Source organism: Theropithecus gelada, chromosome 15, assembly GCF_003255815.1.
Source record: "Theropithecus gelada isolate Dixy chromosome 15, Tgel_1.0, whole genome shotgun sequence".
Taxonomy (NCBI): Eukaryota; Metazoa; Chordata; class Mammalia; order Primates; family Cercopithecidae; genus Theropithecus; species Theropithecus gelada.
In genome coordinates this window covers 101,125,463-101,136,784 of record NC_037683.1, presented here as the reverse complement: position 1 = coordinate 101,136,784, position 11,322 = coordinate 101,125,463, and positions in this window count along the sequence as shown.

Below are 11,322 nucleotides of genomic sequence, written 5' to 3'. Positions count from 1 at the left end.
CAACTGGCTCTACACTGACTCTCGCTCCCAGCCTTGGGCAAGCAGATCCACCTGCCAACTCTCAACGCTGCCTTTTCATAAAACCTCAGATAAGCACAGCACTCTCAAACAGCATAGAAAGCACTAGCCACACAGGGAAACAATGATTCCATTAAAAATATTTGACTCCATTAAGACCAATAAGTGTTCATTAAAAATCTGGATTTAAGAGTGAAAAGGTCAGCTGGGCACAGTGGCTCATGCCTATAATCCCAGCACTTTGGGAGGCCGAGGCGGGTAGATCATGAGGTCCAGAGATCGAGACCATCCTGGCTAACATGGTGAAACCCTATCTCTACTAAAAATACAAAAACATTAGCCGAGTGTGGTGGTGGGTACCTGTGGTCCTGGCTACTCGGGAGGCTGAGGCAGGAGAATGGCGTGAACCCGGGAGGTGGAGCTTGCAGTGAGCCAAAATCGCACCACTGCACTCCAGCCTGGGCAATAGAGCGAGACTCTATCTCAAAAAAAAAAAAAAAAAGAAAGAAAAAGAAAGAATTCAGCGATATTTCTCCTATTTGCTTTTGAAAGAAGAGAAATATGGCTCTGTTCCGCCTGGCTCACCAACAGTCAGAGTCTAAGGTCATCTCCCTTGTTCCCTGAACATTGCTGTTGTCCTGTTCCTTTTTTCAAGTTGCCCAGATTTCATATTGTTCAAGCACACATGCTCTACAAACAATTTGTGCAGTTAACACAATCATCACAGGGTCCTGAGGCGACATTCATCCTCCTCAGTTTACGAAGATGATGGGATTAAGAGATTAAAGTAAAGACAGGCATAGGAAATCACAAGGGTATTGACTGGGGAAGTGATAAGTGTCCATGAAATCTTCACAATTTATGTTCAGAGATTGCAGTAAAGACAGGTGGAAGAAATTATAAAAGTATTAATTTGGGGAACTAATACATGTCCATGAAATCTTCACAATTTATGTTCTTCTGCCGCGGCTTCAGCCGGTCCCTCCGTTCGGGGTCCCTGACTTCCCACAACAACAATTGGCAGATTAATAGGAGAAAGGTATATGATTTGTACATGGGAGCCTTTAAGACTTAAAGATACAGGGGAAATTATCTTTTTTTTCTGCCTCCTGGGTTCAAGCAATTCTCCTGCCTCAGCCTCCTGGGCAGCTGGGACTACAGACACCCACCACCACAGCCGGCTAGTTTTTGTATTTTAGTAGAGATGGGTGTTGTATTTCACTATGTTGGCCAGACTGGTCTCAAACTCCTGACCTCAGGGGATTCAACTACCTCAGCCTTCCAAAGTGCAGGGATTACAGGCGTGAGCCAACATGCCCGGCAAAATTGTCTATTTTTATGCTTAGGTTCAAGTATGAATAGCCATGTGGAAATATGGTCCGACAAAAAGGGTATAACCTAACGCTAAGAGTGGGGAGACGGGCTGGGTGCGATGGCTCATGCCTGTAATCCCAGCACCAGCAGAAGTAGGTGGATCACCTGAGGTCAGCAGTTCAGGACCAGCCTGGTCAACATGGTGAAACTCTGTCTTTACTAAAAATACAAAAATTAGCCAGGCGTGATGGTGGGCGCCTGTAATCTCAGCTACTCTGGAGGCTGAGGCAGGAGAATCACTTGAACCTGGGAGGCAGAGGTTGCAGTGAGCCGAGATCACACCACTGCACTCCAGCCTGGGAGACAAGAATGAAACTCCATCTCAAAAAAAAAAAAAAAAAGGACTGGGAAACCCAGTGACTGTCTAGATTTTTTGTGGTCTCTGTGAGCATTCATTCTTTCCTTCTGGTTCAGGGTCCTCTCAGCAGGGATTGGAGTCTAAAGATCTACAATCAAACAAGGTAGGTCAGAAAATCCTTTATGACCAGTTTTTACACAGAAAGATGGAGGAAAGGCTAGATTGATATTTTTAGGTTTTATAGCTGGCTTTGGGGAAAAGGGGTTCTGGTTTCTATGACCTGCCTTGTGGAAGAGGGATTGTAGGTGTCTCTGGCTAGCCTTGGTGGAGAATGGGACTGAGAGACAGGAGGGCAGGAGAAGGTCAGAGAAAAACTTTTTCTTCTGAGGTTGTTTCTGAGGCCCTCATTCTGGGGTATGGTTTTATGAGTGCCAAAATTCACAATGGGATGAAATTAGATATCAACAACAAATTTGGCAAATACGTGGAAATGAAACAACAGCCTCTTGAATAACCAATGTGTCAAAAAAGAAACACAAGAAAAATGAGAAAATGCTTTGATATTAACGAAAACAAAAATGCAGAATACCAAAACTTATAGATACAGCAAATGAATGCTTAGAGTGAAATTTATAGCTATAAATGCCTATATTTTTAAAAAAGAAAGATTTCAAACAACAATCTAACCTTCCATCTTAAGACACGGGGGCCAGTCATGGTGGTGTGTGCCTGTAGTCCTAGCTACTCAGGAGACTGAGATGGAAGGATCACTTGAGGCTAGGAATTTGAGGCTGCAGTGTGCTATGATTGTACCTGTGAATAGCTACTGCACTCTAGCCTGGGCAACTTAGTGAGGCCCACTTCTTTAAAAAAAAAAAAAAAAAAAAAAAAGACACTGGGGAAAAAGGAGCAAAATAAACCCAAGGTAATCAGAATTAAGAAAATAATAAAGATTAGAGGAAAAATAAATGCGACTGGGAAGATAAAAACAATATAAAGAATTAACAAACCCAAAAGTTAGTTATTTGAAATGACTGATAAAACTGGCAAACCTTCATTATAGCTAGACTGACCAGGAAATAAGAGAGAAGATTTGTATCACTAAAACCAAGAATAAACAAGAGGACATGGCCGGGTGTGGTGGCTCATGCCTGTAATCCCAGCACTTCCGGAGGCCGAGGTGGGTGGATCGTGAGGTCAGGAGATTGAGACCATCCTGGTCAGTATGGTGAAACCCCGTCTCTACTAAAAATACAAAAATTAGCTGGGCATGGTGGTGCATGCCTGTAACCTCAGCTACTCGGGAGGCTAAGGCAGGAGAATCCCTTGCACCAGGGAGTCGGAGGTTGCAGTAAGCCGAGATCGTGCTACTGCACTCCAGCCTGGTGACAGAGCGAGACTCCACCTCAAAAAAAAAAAAAAAAAAGAAGGCATTACTACTTACCTTAGAAACAGAAAAATGGTTAGACTGGAATACTGTGAACACTTGTATGGGCAAATTTTAGATAACTCAGATGAAATGATGATCAGCAAATACGTAGAAAGACACAGACTATCAAAACTGACTGAAGAACAAATAGAAATTCAGAATATACACATAACAATTAATAATTATAAAACTTATCACAAAGTAAAGCGTAGGACCAGATAGCTTCACCAGTGCATTCTACAAAATGTCTAAAAAAGAATTAACACCAAAGTCTTTCAAAACATAAAAGAGGAGGAAATACTTTTCAACACATTCTATGAGGCCTGTATTACACTGATACAAAAACCAGACAATGACATTGTAAGAAAACTACGAACCATTATCTTTTATGAAAATGGATGAAAAAAATTCTCAACAAAACACACCAAATCCAGCAACATACAAAGATTACATCAAAAGAATATTATTAAGAATATTAGAAAGAAATATAAGAATAAAGTCTATTAAATTCATAGACTGGGAGAAAGTATTTGCAAAACACATATCTTACAAAGGACTGTTATTTAACCCAATTTAAAAATTGACAACATGTCTGGGAGTGGTGGTTCATACCTGTAATCCCAGAACTTTGGGAGGCCAAGGCGGGTGGATCATTTGAGGTCAGGAGTTTGAAACCAGCCTGGTCAATGTGGCAAAACCCAATCTCTACTGAAAATATAAAAATTAACCAAGCAAGGTGGTGCACGCCTGTAATCCCAGCTACTCGAGAGGCTGAGGCAGGAGAATTGCTCGAACCTGGGAGGCGGAGGTTGCAGTGAGCCAAGATTGCACCACTGCACTCCAGCCTGGGCAACAGAGCAAGACTCCATCTCAAAAAAATAAAAAATAAAAATAAATTGGCAAAATCCTCTGAGATGTGAGGACTTGAAAAGAAAAAAGAAAAAGAAAAAAAAAATGGCAAAAGATCTGAACAGATACCTCACCAAAGAAGACATACAAATGACAAATAAGCTTATGAAAAGGTGTTCAGCATCCTATTTCTTTAGGGAACTGCAAATTAAAACAATAAGTTATCACTACAAACCTATTAGAATGGTGAAAATCCAAAACGCTGGCAACAGCAGATGCTGGCTAGGAGATGGAGCAACAGAAACTCCCATTCATTGCTGGTGAGAATGCAAAACGGTATATCCACTTTGGAAGATAGTTTGGCAGTTTCTTACATAAGTCAACATACTCTTAACATACATTCCAGCAATCATGTTCCTTGGTATTTACCCAAATAAGGTGAAAACATGTCAACACAAAAACCAGCACACACATTTTATAGCAGCTTTATTAATAATTGCCACAACTTGGAAGCAACCAAGATGTTCTTTAGATGAGATGGAGCACGTTCAGGGTGGTATGGCCGTAGACCAAGATGTTCTTTAGTAGGTGAGTAGGTAAATAAATTTTGGTACATCCAGGCAACAAAATATTATGCAGCACTAAAAACAAATGAGCTAATAAGCCATGAAAAGACATGAAGGAAACTTGCACGTTACTAAGTGAAAGAAGCCAGTCTGGAAAGGCTACATATTTTCTGATTCCAACCATATGACATGTTGAAGAAGGTGAAACTATGGAAACAGCAAAAACATCAGTGGTTGCCAGCGGTTGGTGCAAGGGGAAGAAGAGGTAGAGCACGGGCATTTTTAGGGCAGTGAAACCATTCCATATGACACTATAATGGTGGATACATGCCATTAGATTTGTGTCAAAACCCACAGAACGTATGACACCAACAATTAAACTTAAGGTAAACTATGGAACTTGGATGATAATGAAGTGTCAATGTTGGTTCATCAATTCTAGTAAATCTGCCACTCCAGTGCAGGATATGGATGGTATGGAGTGCTATGCATGTGTGGGAACTCTGTACTTTCGGCTCTATTTTCTATGAACCTAAAACTGTTCTAAAATATCAAGTGTATTTTTTAAGAAAAGGATTAGACACAATGAGTAGGTGGGAGTTACCCCACAAATGCAAACCGGGTTCAACATAAGAAAACCAATCAATGTAGTACACTATATTAATAAAGGACAAACTCTATATGATAATCTCAAAAGACACAAAAAACCGACAAACCCAAAACCTTTTCAGGACACAAAATATTCAACAGAGTAAGAATATTTCTCAACCTAATAAAGTCATCTACAAAAATCCCACAACTAACATCTTACTTAATGATAAAAAGCTGAAAGTGGCCAGGTGCAGTGGCTCATGCCTGTAATCCCTACACTTTGGGAGGCTGAGGTGGGAGGGTCACTTAAGCCCAGGAGTTCAAGACCAGCCTGAATAACATAGCAAGACATTGTCTCCATAAATAACAATTTTTTTTTTTTTTTTTTTTTTAGACAGATTCTAGCTCTGTTACCCAGGCTGGAGGGCAATGGCACAATCTTGGCTCACTGCAACCTCCATCTCCCGAGTTTAAGCAATTCTCCTGCCTCAGCCTCCTGAATACCTGGGATTACAGATGCCCGCTACAACGTCCAGTTAATTTTTGTATTTTTAGTAGAGACAGGGTTTCACTGTGTTGGCCAGGCTGGTCTTGAACTCCTGACCAAGTGATCCACCCGCCTCGGCCTCCCAAAGTGCTGGGATTACAAGCGTAAGCCACCGTGCCTGATCTTACAAATAATAATTTTTTAAAACTAGCTGGTCATGGTGATGTGCACCTGCAGTCCCAGTTACTTGGGAAGCTGAGGTGGGAGAATCACTTGAGTCCAGGCAGTTGAGGCTGCAGTGAGCCATGATCATACCACTGTACTCCAGCCTGGGTGACAGAGAGATCCTGTCTAAAAAAAAAAAAAAAGAAAAAAAGCTGAAAATCTTCCTGTTAATATAAGGAACAAAACAAAAATGTCTGCTTTTTCCATTTCTATTCCACATTGTACTGAAAATTTTCATCAGGACAGTCAGACAAAAAGAAGAAATAAAAGGCATACAGATTAGAAAGAAGGAATAAAACTATCTCCATTTGCAGATAATGCGAATTCGCATGTAGAAAGCAGGAATTCACATGAAAATTGTTAAAGCTAACAAATGAGTCTGGCAATGTGGGAGAATACAAGATCAATATATGAAAATCAATTATATTTATACACACTAATAGTGAACAATCTGAAAATAAAATTAAGACAATAATTCCATTTACAATAGCCTAAAAAGAATACATTTTTAGGAATAAACTTAAAAAGAAGAATAACTTGTTGAGATAGTTTTGATATTTGTCTTCTCCAAATCTCATATTGAAATGTGACTGCTAATGTTGGTGGTGGGGCCTGGTGTGAGGTGTTTGGGCCATGGTGGCAGATCCCTCATTAATGGCTTGGTGCATTCCCCCACATTAATGAGTGAGCTCTAGTGCCATTAGTTTGAGCCAGATCTGGTTGTTAAAGAGTCTGGGATCTCCCCCTCTCTCTCATACTCCCTCTCTCCCATATGACATGCCAGCTTCCCTTGCCTTCTACCATGAATAAAAGTTTCCTGAGGCCCTCAACAGAAGCTCAGCCCATGCTGATGCCATGTTTCTTGTACAGTCTGCAGAACCGTGTACCAAATAAACTTATTTTCTTTATAAATTACTCAGCCTCAGCCAGGTGCTGTGGCCTATAATCTGAGCGCTTTGGGAAGATGAGGTGGGTAGATCACTTGAGGTCAGGAGTTCAAGACCAGCCTGGCCAACACAGTGAAACCCTGTCTCTACTTAAATACCAAAAAGTTATCTGGGTGTGATGCACATGCCTGTAATCTCAGTTACTCAGGTGCCTGAGTCACAAGAATCACTTGAACTCAGGAGACCGAGGTTGCTGTGAGCTAAGATTGTGCCACTGCACTCCAGCCTGGGCAACGGAGTGAGACTCTGTGTCAAAAATGAAAAATAAAAATAAAAATAAAAAACAAATAAATTACTTAGCTTCAGGTATTCCTTTATAGTGGTGCAAAATGGACTAATACGGAAAATTAATACTGAGGAGTGCAGCACAAGGGAAAGTATGGAACTTTTATGAGACTGGTTAAGTGGTTGTGACCAAAGTGCTGATAAAATTAGGGACAGTGAAGGCCAGGCTGATGAGGTCTCAGATGGAAATGAGGAACTTATTAGGAACTGAAGGAAGGGTCACCCTTGTTACACCTTAGCAAAGAACTTGGCTGCACTGTGCCCATGTCCAAACACTTTGTGAAAGGCTGAACTTAAGAGTGATGATAGGAAAAACTACAAAACAACACTGAAACAAATTAAACAAGATCTAAATAAGTAGAAAGACATCCTATCTTCATGGGGATTAGTATTTTCATCGTAAGATTATATACAGATTCACTACAATCCTCACAAAATTTAGTTGGCTGTTTTTGTTGCAAAAGTTGAGAAGCTAATCCTAAAATTTGTATCAAAATTTTGAAGTCTTCCAAGGACAAATTTTTTTTTTTTTAATCCAAGGAACTCAGAATAGCTAAAACAATCTTGAAAAAGGAAGACAAAGTTAAAGGATTCACATTTCTTGATTTCAAAACTTACTACAAAGCTTCAGTAATCAAGATCAGGCAGTACTGGCATAAGGATAGACATATAGATCTACATCCATATGAACAGAATTGAGAGTCCAGAAATAAACTTATATGTACAACTGATTTTTGACAAGGGTTCCAAGACAATGCCAAAGGAAAATAATAATATTTTCAACAAATACTGCTGAACAACTGGTTATTCCTACATCCAGAGGAATAAGTTGGACCCTGACTCACACCATATACAAAAATGAGCTAAAAATGAATCAAAGACATAAATGTAAGAGCTAAAGCTATATAAATCTTAGAAGAAAATATAATCGTACATCTTTGTGATTTGGAATAGTCAATGGTTTCTTAGATATTACATGAAAACACATGCAACCTCCAAAAAATAGATAAAATTGGACTTCATAAAAATTAAAAATGTTTATGCTTCAAATGACACTACCAAGAAAATGAAAGACAATCTCCAGAATAGGAGAAATATTTGCAAATCATATATCTGATAAGACAGTGGTCCCCAACCTTTTTGGCACCAGGGACTGGTTTTGTGGAAGATGGTTTTCCACGGATGGAAGGTGGGGGATGGTTTCAGGATGATACTGTTTCACCTCAGATTCATAACCCAGATCCCTCACAGTGCAGTTCACAACAGGGTTCATGCTTCTGTGAGAATCTAATGCTGGTGCTGATACAACAGGAGGCAAAGCTCAGGCGGTAATGCGAGCTTGCCAGCTGCTCAACTCCTGCTATGCCGTAGACCAGTGCCAGTCTGTGACCCTGGGGTCTGGGGACCCCTGTGATAAGGAACTAACAACTAAAATACATAACTCTATTGTTATATAAGTCAATGATAAACTACAAATATCTCTAATGAAAGTAAAGAGGTTCAACCTCACTGATTATCAAGGAAATGAAAATCAAAACCACAATGAGATACCACTTTACACCCACTAGGATGTTTGCAATAAAAAAGACAATCGCAAGTGTTGATGAGGATATGAAAAAATTGGAACTCTCATACATTGCTGGTTGGGAATGTAAAATGGTACAGCCACTTTGAACAGTGTGGAAGTTCCTCAAAAAGCTACCATGTGACTCAGCAATTCCAATCCTATGCAGATACTAAAGAAAAGTGAAAACATAAATTCACACAAAAATTGCACATAAATGTTCATAGCAGCACTATTTATCATAGCCAAAATGGAAACACTCCAAATGTCCATCACTGATTAATATATAAACAGGATATGCAGCGTGGGCAACATAGCAAGGCCCCATCTCCACAAAAATTTTTTTTTTTTTTTTTTTTTTTTTTGAGACGGAGTCCCGCTGTGTCTCCCAGGCTGGAGTGCAGTGGCGTGATCTCAGCTCACTGCAAGCTCCGCCTCCCGGGTTCCCGCCATTCTCCTGCCTCAGCCTCCCAAGTAGCTGAGACTACAGGCGCCCGCCACCACGCCCGGCTAGTTTTTTGTATTTTTTTAGTAGAGACGGGGTTTCACCATGTTAGCCAGGATAGTCTCGATCTCCTGACCTCGTGATCCACCCGCCTCGGCCTCCCAAAGTGCTGGGATTACAGGCTTGAGCCACCGCGCCCGGCCTAAAAATTTTAAAACAAATTAGCCAGGTATAGTGGTGTGTACCTGTAGTCCTAGATATTCAGGAGGCTGAGGCAGGAGGGTCTCTTGAGCCCAAGAGTTCAAAGTTACAGTGAGCAATGGTCATGCCACTGAACTGCAGCCTGGGCAACAAAGGGAGGTACTATCTCCAAATAAATAAATAAATATAAACAAGATATGCTATATTTATACAATGGAACATTATTCAACCATAAAAAGAAGTACTGATATACATTTCAACATGAATAAACCTTGAAAATATTATGCTAAGTGAAAGAAGCTAGGCACAAAAGGTGACTTATTGTATGATTCCATTTATATAAAATGTTCAGAAGAGGTAATTCCATAGGGACAGAAAGTAGATTAGTAGTTGTCAAGGACTGGGGGAACGGAGGAATGTATAGTGATTGCTAATGGGTGTCGGCTCTTTTTGGAGGGTGACGAACTATCTGGATTAGATAGTGATGATGGCTGCAATCTTGTGTATATAACAAAAACATTGTAAATATGCTAAAAACATTTAATCGCACACTTTATAAGGGGGAATTTTATAGTATGTGAATTCTATGTCAATTGAAAACTAACAAACAGTTGGCCATACTAGTGTTAGTCTATTCCTGGACTCGATTCCCTTTCATCTATTTGTATGTCTGCCCTTTGCCATATCATGCTATCTTGATTACAGTAGCTTATATAAAACCTATTAAAATTGGGTAGGGTGATTCCTCCAACTTTATTCTTTACCTTCAAAACTTAAAAAAAAAATAGCTATTCTAGTGCCTTTGCTTTTCCATGTAAATTTTACAACTAGCTTGTCTCCATCTACAGAAAACCCTGTAGTTATCTGGTTGATGGTGCTGTTCAGTTCCTCTATACCGTTGCTGATTTTCTGTCTGGTGATTCTGTCAATTACTGTGAAGAGTGTTAAAGTGCCTGACTACAATTGAGGATGCGTCTACTTCTTCTTTCATTTTTTTTGTTTAGTGCATCCACATTTTTGATTATATTTTCTTAGTGAATTGATCCTTTTATCATGATAATGTCCTGCTTTGATTCTGGTAATTCTCTTTGCTCTGAAGTCCACTTTATTTTCTAATAATGTAACCACTCTAGCATTCTTTTGATTAGTGTTTTCATTTTCTGCTTTTTTTTTTTTTTATTATTATACTTTAAGTTCTAGGGTACATGTGCACAACGTGCAGGTTTGTTACATATATATACATGTGCCATGTTGGTGTGCTGCACCCATTAACTTGTCATTTACATTAGGTATATCTCCTAATGCTATCCCTCCCCCCTCCTCCCACCCCACAACAGGCCCTGGTGTGTGATGTTCCCCATCCTGTGTCCAAGTGTTCTCATCGTTCAATTCCCAACTATGAGTGAGAACACGCAGTGTTTGGTTTTCGGTCCTTGTGATAGTTTGCTCAGAATGATGGTTTCCAGCTTCACCCATGTCCCTACAAAGGACATGAATTCATCCGTTTTTATGGCTGCATAGTATTCCATGGTGTATATGTGCCACATTTTCTTAATCCAGTCTATCATTGATGGACATTTGGGTTGGTTCCAAGTCTTTGCTATTGTGAATAGTGCTGCAATAAACATACGTGTGCATGTGTCTTTATAGCAGCATGATTTATAATCCTTTGGGTATATACCCAGTAATGGGATGGCTGGGTCAAATGGTATTTCTAGTTCTAGATCCTTGAGGAATCGCCACAGTCTTCCAAATTGGTTGAACTAGTTTACAATCCCACCAACAGTGTAAAAGTGTTCCTTTTTCTCCACATCCTCTCCAGCACCTGTTGTTTCTTTCTAATGATTGCCATTCTAACTGGTGTGAGATAGTATCTCATTGTGGTTTTGATTTGCATTTCTCCGATGGCCAGTGAAGATGAGCATTTTTTTCATATGTCTGTTGGCTGCATAAATGTCTTTTTTGAGAAGTATCTGTTCATACCCTTTGCCCACTTTTTGATGGGGTTGATTTTTTCTTGTACACTTGTTTAAGTTCTTTGTA